General features: G+C 35.1%; 1 long non-coding RNA gene across 3 annotated transcripts; it reads right to left on the reverse strand.

Annotated features, from left to right (window-relative positions):
• Positions 1-740: 740 nt before the first annotated feature.
• LOC132270685 (uncharacterized) lies at positions 741-4,831 on the reverse strand. Of its 3 annotated transcripts, XR_009469560.1 has the most exons (4): positions 2,380-4,826; positions 2,043-2,286; positions 1,864-1,925; positions 741-1,191 (listed from the first exon to the last, which is right to left on the reverse strand). It is a non-coding gene; the product is annotated as an uncharacterized LOC132270685 (long non-coding RNA). The 3 variants fall into 3 exon arrangements; XR_009469559.1 differs by having other exon boundaries at positions 1,748-1,925; positions 2,043-4,831; XR_009469558.1 differs by having other exon boundaries at positions 2,043-4,822.
• Between the last annotated feature and the right edge of the window lie 7,355 nt (positions 4,832-12,186).

Here is a 12,186-nt window from a genome sequence, read left to right on the forward strand (position 1 = left end):
AAATCATCAAATTCAGTATATATATATATATTTTTGACACATTAAGAGAAAGTTGCCAATCTAACCTAAATATATACACATGCACATACACACATTACTTTTTTATTTCATTAGGTTTTATTTTATTGTCATTTCAAAATATACAAACTACTTTTTGGTTAATAAATCAAATATATGACAGTTCATTAGCTTTTATTTTAATACACATTCCTTACGTTGCTCTCATCAAACAAACCCAATATCGGTCAAAATACCAATTAAAGGTTAAATTAGGTGGACCATCTCTACACAATTACATAACAAACCGCACATACCTCCCCACAAACTGCACATAAAAATTGATTTCCACCCACAAAATGCTCCAAGAATCTACACAACTGTGGCCAATTGTGCCTTTTCACATCCTAATTATTTTTGCTTTCTTTGGGGGGAGAGAGAGAGAGAGAGGTGAATATATATATAAATATATATATATAGGGTAAATAATACTGACACCCTTGAGGTTCATCAATATACACTAACCACCCCCATTGTTTGACAAGTTACACTTACCTCCCTTGAGATTTCTATGTAAATAACATATACCTCCCCTTCGTTAACAATCAACAACGAAAAATATTGATATCAGATTATTTTAACTTTCAAATTCCAATTATAGCATTGAAAGATGTGTTTATTGCAATAAAATAGTATATTTAAATATTTATACAAGGATAGTAACACAATTACAAACCTGACATTCTGACACAGGAGGTCAGTGTAATTTGACAAACAAAAGAAGAAGTCAGTGTACATTGACGAAACCTCAGGGGAGGTCAATGTAATTTACCCCATATATATGTATATGTATGTATATGTATACTTAACAAAGTGAAAGAAGAGAGGTAAATTCTTTACAAACATGAAAAAACTACAATGGGAGCGAGGCCTTCTCAATGTGAGAGAAATGAGATCCCTCAAGGTATATATCTATCAATACATCCACTTCACAGATTGAGTGGTCAATTTTGAAACTATATCACAAAATAGACCATTTAATTAAAACATTATGTGAGAGATTCTGCTTGAATTTAAAAAGGATAATGGGCCTAGCATCCCATTCCCCATACATTTTTGTGAAGAAAAAAATGGGACCACAAAACAAGCTTGCATGTGTATATGTGTTCCTTTGGGAAAGATTCCAGGTACAACCTGCACCAGAATGCAAATTAATTCAAACTTAAAATCATTTCCAGAACAGGATGGCTAAGGACCACCCTCTCCCTCCATATTTGGAAAGTCAAATATCCCAATATCATCAAACCCCAATTCCTAAACTACATATTAAACCAAAAAAAAGAAGGTGCATAACATGGTTCAGAGATTTAAAATTTACATAAAAGTGTTGGTGTGTCACCAAAGTACTATGATGAACTATTACAATGAATTTAACACACCAATTGCTTACAATATTTTAGCAAAGATTCTAAAAGCACAATGGCACATGAAAATAAAATGAAATTAAAGTTGTACTTTCTTTTCTCGAACGACACAAAGGAACTGAGCTTGTGAGCTTAATGGCACACAAATATCTGTACTTTCTATACGATTAGCATTAAAGTAGTGTTTACTAGGTTTGAATCAAGTGTTTAATATTCAGATTGCTACAGAAAGAGGAAGGGTGGTGGCGTGATGCTTTATGAGTTTTTAATGGACTTCAAATACTTTTAGTGTGTGTATAATATATATAGGATTTCGAGGTAGAGACCTGCATGGTGCTTAATGCATCAAGTTGAAGTTGGAGGCGTGACAAAACCTAAATTTGCACCAACCATACAACATGAAACGCCTCACTGTAGAATAGAACAGCAATATTTCATACACCTTCTTTTGCTCCAAGTTCCAACTTCCATTGTCATGCTAAAGATAGAAGAATAGAATGGTTCCTGAGTTAATTGAAGCAAGGAAGTTAATACAAGTATTAATCAAAAAGTTAAATAAATATATATGCATATATTACTTTAAAAGGAAAAAGAAAAAGAGATTTTAGGTCATAGATTTACTTCTAGCCTTTCCTTCAAGAGCGGACATGGTGGATAGGGCAAGCCTGGAACAAGCAAGAAAAGAAACTCAATGGGCCAACTGCTGTGACAATACACCACAAAGAACATCATTTCCCTGCAACAAACCGTAAAGTTCTCTTCATTTATATGTGATAATGATACAAATCATGTTAGAGGATGCAATTTAACTTTTCACTCAACTCATCAGAGCATTTTCCAAATGCAATTTAGCTCTTCATTATACCTTCAAAAGACTATAGTCAGATGACACATAAATACCAGACAAGGAAATCAAAATATGCCAAGGCTTAAAAGAAAAAACAAAATCAACAAATACCTCTTCAACAAAATATTGCACTTTATGGGAGGAGGATCACCAAGAACTCTTCTTCCCAGATGAAGTTGTCTGAGGCAGATGGCTGTACTCACAATTAAGAATTTGGCCTCCTCATTAACCACAGAGAGAGAGAGAGAGAGAATTATCTGGGACGTTTTCCATCTAATATATAACGCTAAGTGGTAACTAGCCTTATTGCATGTTCATTAGGCATTCAGGAGGATGATAATGACAATGATGAGAAAGTTGCTGATGTTATAAATTTGTTGCTGAGTTTGCCGTCTGAAATCAAGTAAGAAGCTTGAAAAAACAAAAATGAAGGCAACAGAAAAAGGGAGCCCCCTTCAGTCCAAGCACAGAGGGAGAGGGATGAAAACTATCTCCCGCATCATTCACTCAATCACAGTAGCTAACAATTAATTCCTTTCTACTGAGTGGTTAAATGAATGAGTCGGCAGCTAATTCAAACCCTTGTGTCATCCATGAGTGGGCTGAAGGAAGCTCTCTCATACCATTAACCCCTGTAGCTACTTTTAACATTATTATTCATGTAATTCAACCACGCTCCACTACTGCAACACATTTTGAAAGATGCAAATATGTGTGTGTGTGTATAAAAGGAAGTCTTCTAAATCATAAATAATGAAACTATGATTCACCTTACTATGTCGACCGTTTGGAAAGAGTTTATGCACCGATTTACAACGATTTATTGATAAAATTATAATGTGTTTTTCTGAATAGATCATTCAGAAGAAACAAATTCAATGTTATTTTTTAATTTATGACATGGTTGCATAAATCTCTCTCCTATCAAAAAAGAAAAAAGAGTGACATGCATACAAGATTAGGGACAATTTCTCACTTGTTGATTAATTAGGGTCACAAAGCATATATTCAAAGAACAAATATACCAGTTTAATGCTTGAGACTAAGAAGCATTCACTTGAAGAAATTCATAGGGAGAACACTTTCTTGACATAACATAAGAGAACACATTTTTGAAATAGTAACATATATACTTTTTGTCCATTTGAAGAAATCAAAGAAAAAGTAACATAAATACAAATACAGCCAGCTTTGCATTTCTTAACCATCGGAATAAATACCATCTAAATGCTCAATAATCACATGCAATCATTTGAAGAAATAATGCTTTTCTTGACATAGCAACATATACCGTTTTCTTCCATCCTAAAAATAAAAGAATAGGTAATACAAATACAAAATACAGACTTTTTTGCATTTCTAAATTAGGGGATCAAAATATTACTACAAGCATTATGCTTTTTCGAAGTTACTCTTCTTGTTAGTCCAAGAATTCCCTGGCTAGGCTAAACAAAGAAAATGTTTCATATCGAAACTTAAGAAAATGTTTCATATCGAAACTTTTTTCAGTCAATCGTATAAATAGACAAGAAAGAAGCAATATCAAAATCAAAATTACCCTATTATACTTGAATACTAGTAAGTCTTAAAAGAAGCAATGTCAATACATTTGTGTTTTTCATTAGAAAATTAATGTGAATTCATACAAACCTGATTCTAATCATCAATTACAAAGAAAGGATTTCAGCCAATACAATGAGTGAAACATTGAAAGGATATTACAATCAACAAGTTCAAAAACCTAATTACCGAAAGAAAAAGAAGGTCCAAAACCTAAAATTCATCAGGAAATTGAGATTAACCAAAAGCTAGGCAGAATAAACTTCTCACATACCCTAACCCTAATCATGATTAGCTATAAAAACAGACCAATAACAAATTAAACATCAATATATTAAATATAGTGCAAAGAAAACCTATATATCTTAGCTTCTGTAATCACAAACAAAAGCCCTTCCAAAGCATACAATCTAGCTATTCAATATACAGTGACAACATAATCAACTGAAAACAAATTTGCAATTAAAACTCCTCTGATTATCGAAAAAAAGTATCGTATATAGCGATATAAGAAATATATGGCAGAAAAACATTAAAAAAAAAAAAAATTAGTAATGGGTATTAAATTAATAATGGGTATGTCTAGGAGATCAGAAACCCTAAATCTCCATTGATGCAGCATATATTTTTCAGTGTCACCTCGCTAAAATGAAAAGAATAGAACAAGCAACATAAAAAGCTCAAAAAATAGATATAAAAATATGTCAGGAAAAATAGAAATAGATATACATAGATATATATGTGTGTGTGTGTCGTGTGTGTGTGTGTGTGTGTGTTTGAAAAGGGGCTCGCAAAACTTACGGAAGAGAGGTGTGTTTCATTTATGCATAGGGTAAGATGATGGGTCGTTTTCGTCATGAGAGTCAGCAACAGGAAAGCGACTTTAAAATCTATATATATATAAAGAGAGACTAGAGAGAGAGAGGGGTGGGGACTTGGGGAGGAGAAGAATTACACACACACACATAGTAAATATATACTCTTTACATTCCTCCACAGCATCTATGATCTACCACAAAGTCTTCTGAGAACAGAGAGAGGAAATCCCATTCACACACACACAGACTGAAGTGAAAGAGCACTTCCACACATTCAATTCAGAGACGCAGACCGATAGGTAAAGGAGATTGTGTGGTGTTGGGAGTTGAAGTTTGACCATTAAATGCTACTACTATTGTTTGCAGGTTTTTTATGGTACTGTGCCGTCGACAACGTCCCTGTTTGTGTACCCCACAGTTAGACTGGAATCAAAATGGGGGGTACACTTTTTCTTGCATTATTTCGGATACACACTTTACCACATATTTTTTAGAGTCTTACCATGCTAATTGTAAAATTTGGACCACCCAAAATCTCAAGTTACATTTCTAGAAGGGGATAATTTTTTATGGGACAAGAGTAAGTAATATATTTTACCAATTAAAATGGTGAAATTCATCATTTAAACTAGAAAATTTCAAAATATTGAAGACATCCATTAGTGGAATAAGTTTTTAAAAGTTGAAAGATATTTTGGGAAGTATACAAGGGCTATTTGATTCAAAAGTTGAAGATATTTTGGAAAGTATACGGGGGCTATTTGATTCAGTTTTTGAATAATAATTTTTTGTTTTTCTGATAATAAAAAATAAAAAATTTGTACAAAAAATATGTTTGGTTGACAATTTAGAACAATTTTTTAAAATTCTATTTAAAGAGATGTTTTTCGATAGTTAAGTAATTTTGGAAATAATTTTTTTATTTGTGAGTTTTAATAATTATTTTCTGAATAACAAATCAAGCAATTCCTAATATTTTTAACACTTTTCAAATGGATAAGAATTTTCGAACAAAAAATATAGAAAAAGATGGACAATAATTATGGAATATATTGAATAAATATAAAATTAAATATCTTTTAATTATGATTACTAAACTCATGAAACCTAATGATGATATACCTAATGATGAAATGCCGCGATTCAACCTCATATTTTCATCTCAACATCCAATCATGTCATTATTGTCATGTTTCAATCTTGCCCTTGTACAACAACTTTACATCATGAACGAAAAATGTAACAACTTTGTAAATGTGTTAAATTCTTGATTTTCTAATGTTATTATAACGTTGCAACACGATGTAATATGTTATTGTTGAGAATAAAAAATGTATCATATACTATAGTATAAGATATTTAAATATTATTTGTAAATATAATATTTATTATAATAATCTATATATATTTATATAGTTTAATATCTAGAAATTAAAACTATAAAAGAACCTGATAAAGTCGAGGCTAGAATTTAATTTTATAGCCTTAAGACAGATACGCCCCGCTACGGTGCTAACGGACTCTTCGGCGTCTATCTCCCAGGATACAACGACTTTTCTTCCTTTGGTAATAGCACTTCAAACCAATGGAATAGGCGAACCGGCTCGGTGAAGTACTCTCAGACTCGGATTTGGACTCGAAGTGAGTGACTAAGGTTCGAACCCAATTAGTTAGGGTTGAACCCAAACAGAATCCCTAAGGTTTGAACCCAATTGGTTAAGGTCGAACCCAAACAGATTATAAAAGAAAAAGAGGGAGAAGTAAATTCAGAAGAGAGAAGATTTTGTTCTGAATTTGGTGTGTTTTGAAATGAATCCAAGGAGGGCTATTTATAGGCTTAATGGTGCCTATTCCGAATGGATGCAACCATTGTGGACCAATAAGACATTAGAAAGCCAAAACTGATTTAGGTTCAAAAGGTGCAACCCTTGGTTCAAACAAAAACTGTTTTATGGTTTTTGATTTGAATTTAAACCCAAAACAGATTAATCTGATCCAGCCCAGCAAGCAAACTTCGGCCATTAATTTAGCCCAGCCCAGCGTGCTCCACCCACAAGCCCACTTAAATAAGTCCAGTAGACAAATAAAATAACCACACAGGCCCAGTCCAACTTTGTGTAAAAAGGTTAGACCCATTTTATAATTAAGCCCCGCCCCGCCCAAGCCCGAACCGGACCGGGCGGGCGTGTGTGGTAGTTGGTTCGGATCCAGGCTAGCCTAGGTCCTCCCCCTCTTAAAAACTTGGGTGCCCTTGGGCCCAAACCCAAATCCCATACTAGACATATATATACTCAAGGTTGCTTTGCTACTTTTTCGATGTGGGACAAGCATTTCCCACTTTATTCACACCCATTTAGGCTTTATAAATCACTTACTTTGGAGCCAATTTCTCATTCACCCGGAAACGGATTTGAGAAAATACATATACCACGTTCATCTCCTCGCAGAGAGGAACGCGCTCGTCAATAGATTCGCAAAAAATTCTTAGCGGAATCTTTTAAAATCCTTCCAAAGTTTGCGTTTTCTAATGCCGTTTCCAACAGTTACATGGGTGTTATATCTTCGATATTAGATGTGTTACATAATTTTTTTAAAATCACTATTAAGTGAGAGAATATACTTTCAAGCACATGTGTAAGTGGTGAAGTTTCTTTTGTCATTTGTTTCATGTATTATAGATTGGGTGGTGTCTCAACCCTTCATTAAAGGATTCTAATCCCTTCAATCAAGAGATTTCAAACAGAAATATGCACTAATAATGTAAAAATCTTGTAACTCTAGATGAAGTAAACGGTCGAAAAATATTTTGGTTGCATGGCAATTTTCATGGTATCAGAGCTATCGACATTTTCTTTTTTCCTAACAGTCACTCTTAAGACATAACTACAAATCAATCCCCACCCATCTTCATAACCTATTGGACTATGTGTTTATCCTACCGTGATATCCAAAATTGTATGTTGTCTCTCAACAAGGACAAATCTCTAGGCCCTAGTGGTTACAATTAGGGGTGGCAAAAATCCCCAACCCGGTGGGGAACTGCCCCGTCCCCGCCCCATTTAAAACGGGTTTGGAGAACCGTTTACTTAAATGGGGTGGGGATGGGGGTTAAAAAAAAAAAAAAAAACGGGCCGGTTACAGGGCGGGGGCGGGGGACTAAGATCCCCGCCCCATACCCGCCCCATAACCGTCCCGTTTAATATGTTAAATTACTAATTTATCTTGCCATGTTAATATATTTACTAAATTAACCTTCACTATATATATATATATATATATTGGAAACCCTACCCTCCCTTCACTTTCATACATCACTCAATAGCAGCAGCCGTGTCTCTGAGTTCTCTCTCAAACAGTCAAACCCATCATTTAATACAGCCGTGTGACCGTGTCTCTGAGCTCTCTTTCATACCCTTCACTTTCATTTCGCTAATGATTTTCGTTTAAGCTTCTACACAAATCTTCGGCTTGTACACAAATCTTTGGTTTGGTTCAAGTAATTTCATCTCTGGTTTGATTATATTTTATTTTTGGTTGGTTTGATTGTGAATCTTGAGGCTGTTAGGTTTTAATTTCATCTTTAGTTGCAGAGAGAGAAAGGGGGGGCAAGCTTGAGAGTTGAGATATAACAGCTGAAGCTTGCGAACGGCGAACTCGAACTAGAACAACGGGCGATGGAAATTGAAAGATATGGGTTTTGATTTTTTGAACAATCCGAAATGATATGCCGATATGGGTTTTTAACTTCTGATTCTTGCAGACAGATCACAGTTATATAAAATGAAATATATGGGTTTTGACCTTCTGATTCTTGTAGATTTTGTAGTTTGCAGTTGGGGAGAGAAAAAGAGAGAGAGGCAAGTTCAGAGTTGAGAAAGAGAATTGAGATGGAGGCGACTGGGGATGCTAACATGAATTGCCCTAAAAATATAATCGGTTATGGGGCGGGGGCGGTTATGGGGATTAGAGGCAAAAAATTAACCGGTTATGGGGCAGTTTCGGGGGCACCAAAATTAAACGGGGGCGGGGATGGGGAATGGGAAACCTTCCCCAAACCGCCCCATTGCCATCCCTAGTTACAATGCAATGCTTTTCCATAAAGCCTGGAGTATTGGGGGTAAATCAACAATCAAAACAATTTCTGAATTCTTGAAATGGGAAGTTCCTTACTGAAGCCAATTGCACTTACATATCACTTATCCCCAAATGCCAAAACCCATCATCCCTTAATGACTACAGACCTATATCCTGTTGTAATACCCTCTATAAATGCATTGCAAAGCTACTGGCCAACAAGTTACAGCTTATTCTACCTTACATCATTGATCACACTCAAACTGCTTTTGTCTAAGGAATGAAAATTACTGATTGAGTACTGCTCACTCGTGAGTTACTTAGAGGTTATCACAGAGACATCCCTCCTCCAAGGTGTGCTATCAAAATAGACCTCATGAAGGCCTTTGACTCAGTTGCATGAGACTTCACCATCAACTGTCTAACTTTTCTCAAGTTCCCCCAGAATTTTATCAAGCTCATTCAAGCCTGCATTTCATCTCCATCCTTCACAGTGGCAATCAATGGAGAATTTCATGTTTTTTTCAAGGGTTAAAGAGGTCTAAGGCAAGATGAACGTATCTCTCCCTTTTTATTTGTCATCATCATGTATATATTTGCCTCTATTGTGCAAAACTTTGTTTCTAGAGCTCTAAGGTCCAAATACCATTGGAGATGCAAAGAACTGGGCATCAAATCATCTCTCATTTGCTGATGACCTGTTTCTTTTTTGTCATGTTAATATAACATCAGTTTCAATTCCAAAAACTGCAATCGACCACTTTTATTCTATGTTTGGATTAGCCATTAATCTAAACAAGAGCACAGTCTTTCTCTTTGGTGTTGACCCTTCTACTGAACTAGCAATCACAGGCTTGTTAGGAATTGGGATTGGAGTGCTTCCCATTAGCACTTAGGAGTGCCATTGATCTCTACATGTCTCAAGTCAACTGATTGTAGAGCCTTCCTTGAAAGAATCACTTATAAAATCACACACTGGACCTCTAGGTCTCTGTCCTATGTGGGAAGGCTACAATTAATCAAATCAGTCCTGGTGTCCTCTCAAATCTATTGGTCAAGCATATTTATTCTTCCAAAAGGGGTCATGGACGAGCTTAATAGATTTTTAGTTCATTTTTGTTGTCTAGAGTTTAGATGAAATCAACTAGAGCTAGGGTGGCTTAGGTTACCATCAGCAAGCCCAAGGAAAAAGGAGGTCTAGACATCCCTAACTTGGTAAATTAAAAGAAAACTGTTATCATAAGGTATATTTGGGACTTGTTAACAACAACATCCCTAACTTGGTAAATTAAAACTTTTTCCTGGAGATTCTACACTCCTGTTCTGGGAGTTGGATAAAGTTCCTTCAACTGAGATACTCTGGTAGACATATAATAAAACATCAAATTAGCAATGGCACCTCCACATATTTCTGGTATGATAATTTGATGCCTTGTGCTTAAAGTACCCATCCAACATACTCGTTAATACTGGATATAACCTAACTACTCCAGCTAGCTATTTTATCTCCAATAATTCGTAGTCTTTTCCATAATCCTTGTCATTGGTGATTTCTAAATTACTCTTATTGCTTGCTCTAAGCAACTCAGGCAATGACAAATTTTTATGGTCAATTTCCCCATTAGGCTTGTTTAGTCTGAAACACACCTCGACTCATGTATCAGTTTCTTTTCCATATGTCCGATGGTTCAACCTTATTTGGTGCTTCCCTGCGATTTCCAGAATAAAATTCAATCTTTGGTTAGCAGTGCGAAAGAGACTCCCAACACTTGACGACAAATCTATGGCTTGACATCAAAATATATGTATTCTATGTAAAGCAGCCATGAATCTTTTACATATTTATTCTTCACTTGCTTATTCACCGCCCCTATTTAGATTTTCTTCCAAGTAAAATACAATTTCTTCACTGCACTTTCCATGGCCTGAATTAATCTCAAAGTTCAATGATCAATGGAGCTCATCCTCACCATTGAATTTGGTGTGCAAGCCCTGTTTATCCGCCTTGGTGTATTCGGGAAGAACGAAATGCTCGAATCTTCCATGGAATTAAGCATTACCTCTATCCTTAAATTAGGGGTTTTGAGAAGATCTATTGCAGCACATCACATCCTCAAGGACTGGAATCTTTTCCCTTCATGTTATCGTCCTCTGCCACGGCCACCGAACTGAGGGATGAAAGCCTAGGGCTTGGTTGCCATCAACGGCTTTGCTACCGAAATCGCTTTAGAAATCGAACACTAACAGCATCATTGACCGTTATTTTTGGCTTTTTGTTTGAATTGGGTGTTGGGCTTTGGGCCAAGGCATTGTTTCTTTGATGGTTTGGGCTTTTCAGCTTTGTTTTCCTAATGATGTTTCGGCCAAAAGCTTTTTTCTGTACATTTCCCTCTTTATTTATATATATTGGCTGCATCTTTCAAAATAAATAAAGCTTGTAACTAGGAATACAGAGCTTTTGACCTCTTTGTTTATTTATAATTATATTTTCTCTATTAAGAATTGGAGATGATGTGTTCAGTTTATTACCACTCACAATAGCACGAATCTTTGTAAGATAGTACTATATAGAAGGTGTCGATCTCACAGAGAGATAAGTGTTCTTTGTTTTGTTCTTAACTAATATGATTTATTTCTTGATTTACAGGTAACTGGTTGAATTGATTGATTGATTGGTTGTCACGAACATAAAATAAAATTAAACTAAATTTAAACTAAAGAGATCAGAGAGAGAAAAGTCTTATGGCTTTGACTTCACCACAACCTTCATACTATGGTTAACTGTTCAACTCTGGGGATTTAACAATTTATATTTCAAATGAATTGAACTCAATAACATTCGTTCAATTCGGTTTTAAAGAAAAATGTTTTATAAATTTCAGTTAACTATAACCTATCTGCGGTTAGCATGGATTATCCACCTACCTACTTTAACTAATTTTGCAAACAATCCATCTTTCCTAAGTATAGATAATAAAAACATTCATTTATAAAAAATATTGGAACACCATTACATGACCTCCATTCTTATGTCTGGCAGGGCTCCGTCAGATACCGTCCAATAAGAATGGGGTGAGAATAGTCTAAGAACAGTTATATAAAAGACAAGGTAATAAGTTTTCAAAAACTATTTAAAACTTTGAAATCCAATTGAGTTGTCTCAATCGTTTATAATCATGTAATCAGAAATATAATATATTAAAAATATCCAAGAGTTAAAACAATTAAACCATAGTACTTAGATCGGGTTATATCAGCGCCCTAAGAGAGGAATTAGCTACTCATGACGATACAGAATATCATCTATGTTGTTGTCGTCTTCATCGCCACGGACGGCACTTCTCTTCTCAGGATCTCCACCTTCTAAGGTTCTGGAAACCCTAAAAGCCGCTACCACTATATCAGACTTCTAAATAATACGAGAAAAAAAGAACGCCTTCTACTAAGGCCTGTGCCTTCTTTTATA

Source organism: Cornus florida, unplaced genomic scaffold (genome assembly GCF_030987335.1).
Source record: "Cornus florida cultivar Cherokee Brave unplaced genomic scaffold, ASM3098733v1 CherokeeBrave_3.0.0_Hap2_Chr08, whole genome shotgun sequence".
NCBI lineage: Eukaryota > Viridiplantae > Streptophyta > Magnoliopsida > Cornales > Cornaceae > Cornus > Cornus florida.